The sequence below is a fragment of the Aegilops tauschii genome, unplaced genomic scaffold (genome assembly GCF_002575655.3).
Source record: "Aegilops tauschii subsp. strangulata cultivar AL8/78 unplaced genomic scaffold, Aet v6.0 ptg000872l_obj, whole genome shotgun sequence".
Classification (NCBI taxonomy): domain Eukaryota; kingdom Viridiplantae; phylum Streptophyta; class Magnoliopsida; order Poales; family Poaceae; genus Aegilops; species Aegilops tauschii.
In genome coordinates, this window is record NW_027333097.1 from 10,898 (window position 1) to 14,475 (window position 3,578).

The 3,578-nt window shown below is 31.7% G+C and overlaps 1 non-coding gene across 1 annotated transcript; it reads left to right on the forward strand.

The window, feature by feature from the left end:
* The first annotated feature begins 1,154 nt into the window (after positions 1–1,154).
* Positions 1,155–1,234, forward strand: TRNAL-UAG (transfer RNA leucine (anticodon UAG)). The gene has a single exon. It is a non-coding gene; the product is annotated as a tRNA-Leu (tRNA).
* Positions 1,235–3,578: the final 2,344 nt, after the last annotated feature.

Genomic DNA, 3,578 nt, shown 5'->3' on the forward strand with positions numbered 1-3,578 from the left:
GATTTAAATGAGAAACCTTTCTATATATTCTATATTATTAAAAAACAAGTATAAAATATATAAAGAAAAAATGTTAAAAATTCTTGTTGTCTTATCCGCATTAGACAAAATGAAGTAAAAAATAATTCAAAATTTAAGTATCTTTCAGTATCTAAGTATAAATACTAATAAAAAGAAGAAAGAAGGATTGATTTGCAGCAATAGATGTCTTTCACATACAACTAGAAAAAAGTAATTTCCTTTTTGAATGGCAGTTCCAAAAAAACGTACTTCAATGTCAAAAAAGCGTATTCGTAAAAATATTTGGAAGAAAAAGACTTATTTTTCCATAGTACAATCTTATTCTTTAGTAAAATCAAGATCATTTTCGAGCGGTAATGAGCATCCAAAACCAAAGGGTTTTTCTGGGCAACAAACAAATAATAAGATTTTGGAATAATATGAATTGACTTATCAAAAAAGAATTCCAATTATTTAATAATTTTGATTCTTCTTTGAATGTACTTTTATGTGTCGAATTACTCGGTACAATATTCTTAGAACAAAAAACCCCTCTTATCTTATATATACAAGAAAAAAAAGTTTTGTTTGGTATACTGTGTGCTAAGTATTCTTTTCCTATCAATGAACTTTTCATAATTTTCATAATAGAATCCTCATATTCTATTATGAAAATTATGAAAAGTGGAGTATTCTTACAATAGGACTTACAACTTCCACCTATCTTCTCCAAAATCATAAGGTTAGTAAATCTTATTAATAAGAGCATAAAGACTTTCATTCTAGAAATTTTTAAAAAATCCAAAAAGCCTTTTCCATTTATCCATTTTAATTTCATCATTAAATAGAAACCCTTTTGGATTTTTTTCATTGTATTGAAAGAATTTTCAAAATGTAAACGAGAAATTAATTAGAAAAAATTAGTTCTACAATTGCAAGTTAGAAAAAAGAAATTCCAACTCTTTCAAGCAGTGTTTGTGTTTCTATTGGGCAAAGCAAGAGTTTATTGTAAAAAAAAAATGGAAACGATACTACCAAACGAAGTCTATTTTAATGAAAACTCTAATGTTCCTAAATTTTATGGACTTTCCCAATATCGACGATTCCCAAGATAATAGCTATTATTCTTTTAAGTTACCTATTATTTGAAGTTAGCCGCCATGGTGAAATTGGTAGACACGCTGCTCTTAGGAAGCAGTGCTCAAGCATCTCGGTTCGAATCCGAGTGGCGGCATTCTTGAAAAAGAATACAATAGATTAGAAATCAATTCGAAATTTACAATTTTGTAATGGGACCTTCCCCTTATGCTATTTGCAACTTTAGAACATATACTAACTCATATCTCTTTCTCAACGATTTCAATTGTGATTACGATTCATTTTATAACCTTATTAGTTCGTGAACTTGGAGGATTACGTGATTCGTCAGAAAAAGGAATGATAGTTACTTTTTTCTCTATAACAGGATTCTTAGTTTCTCGTTGGGCTTCCTCGGGACATTTTCCATTAAGTAATTTATATGAGTCATTGATCTTCCTTTCATGGGCCCTGTATATTCTTCATACCATTCCTAAAATACAGAACTCTAAAAATGATTTAAGCACAATAACTACGCCAAGTACTATTTTAACGCAAGGCTTTGCCACATCGGGTCTTTTAACTGAAATGCATCAATCCACGATACTAGTACCTGCTCTACAATCTCAGTGGTTAATGATGCATGTCAGTATGATGTTATTAAGCTATGCAACTCTTTTGTGCGGATCCTTATTATCTGCCGCTATTCTAATCATTAGATTTCGAAATAATTTCCATTTCTTTTCTAAAAAGAAAAAAAATGTTTTAAATAAAACATTTTTCTTTAGTGATATTAAATATTTTTATGCAAAAAGAAGTGCTTTAAAAAGAACCTCTGTCCCTTCATTTCCAAATTATTACAAATATCAATTAACGGAGCGTTTGGATTCTTGGAGTTATCGTGTCATTAGCCTAGGATTTACCCTTTTAACCGTAGGTATTCTTTGTGGAGCAGTATGGGCTAATGAGGCCTGGGGATCCTATTGGAATTGGGATCCTAAGGAAACTTGGGCATTTATTACTTGGACCATATTCGCAATTTATTTACATAGTAGAACAAATACAAATTGGAAGGGTACGAATTCTGCACTTATAGCTTCGATAGGATTTCTTATAATTTGGATTTGTTATTTTGGTATAAATCTATTAGGAATAGGCTTACATAGTTATGGTTCGTTTACATTAACACCTAAATGATTACATAAAATAAAACCTTCATGAAATGAAGGTTTTTACTTTTATGTTTTATTTGAGAACCCCTTGAACGCCTTCTCAAAGGGTTCTCAAAAATTCGAGATAGATCTAATTATACTTTTTTACTTATTTCTGCATTAATAGAGCAGACGAGTAAAAAAAAAGCAAACCTATTTAGGATAATAATTGGATAAGAGAGCCTCTACCCTGTCAACGGATAGGGAGAGAACAAAATCTGGATAAATACCAATTCCTATTACTGGTAAAAAGATACAGATTAAAATAAAGAGTTCTCGTGGTCCAGAATCCACAAAATTTGCGTTTGGAACATTAAATAGCTTGTATCCATAGAACATCTGGCGTAACATAGATAATAAATAAATAGGAGTTAATATCATTCCAATTGCCATTACAAAAGTAATTAGTGTTTTTGGCATTAACAGAAATTTTGGACTAGTAATTAGTCCAAAAAATACTACTAATTCTGCGACAAAACCACTCATTCCTGGTAAGGCAAGAGAAGCCATTGAAAAGCTACTAAACATGGTAAAAATTTTAGGCATTGGGATGGATATTCCCCCCAGTTCTTCGAGATAAACAAGACGCATTCTATCAGAAGCGGTTCCTGCCAAGAAAAAAAGTGTAGCACCAATAAATCCATGGGATAATATTTGTAAAATAGCTCCATTGAGTCCAATGTTGGTTATGGAACCAATTCCTATAATTATGAAACCCATGTGAGATACAGAGGAATAAGCTATTCTTTTTTTGAAATTTCGTTGACCAAGAGAAGTTGAAGCTGCATAGATTATTTGGATCGCTCCTATTATTACTAACCAGGGCGAAAATAGATAATGAGCATGAGGTAACAATTCCATGTTGATCCGAATCAATCCATATGCTCCCATCTTTAATAATATTCCCGCTAAAAGCATACATGTACTATAATGTGCTTCCCCATGGGTATCTGGTAACCACGTATGTAGGGGTATAATCGGCAATTTGACAGCATAAGCAATAAGGAAGCCAAAATATAAAAGTATTTCCAAGGTTGCAGGGTATGATTGATTAATTAATCTTTCCAAATCTAATCCTGGTTCGTTGGAACCATATAAGCCCATACCCAGAACTCCGATTAAGAAAAAAATGGAACCGCCTGCAGTATACAAAATAAACTTTGTAGCTGAATATAGACGCCTCTTCCCCCCCCACATGGATAAAAGTAAGTAAACAGGAATTAATTCTAACTCCCACATGATAAAAAAAAGTAAAAGGTCTCGCGAAGAAAATAATCCTATTTGACCACT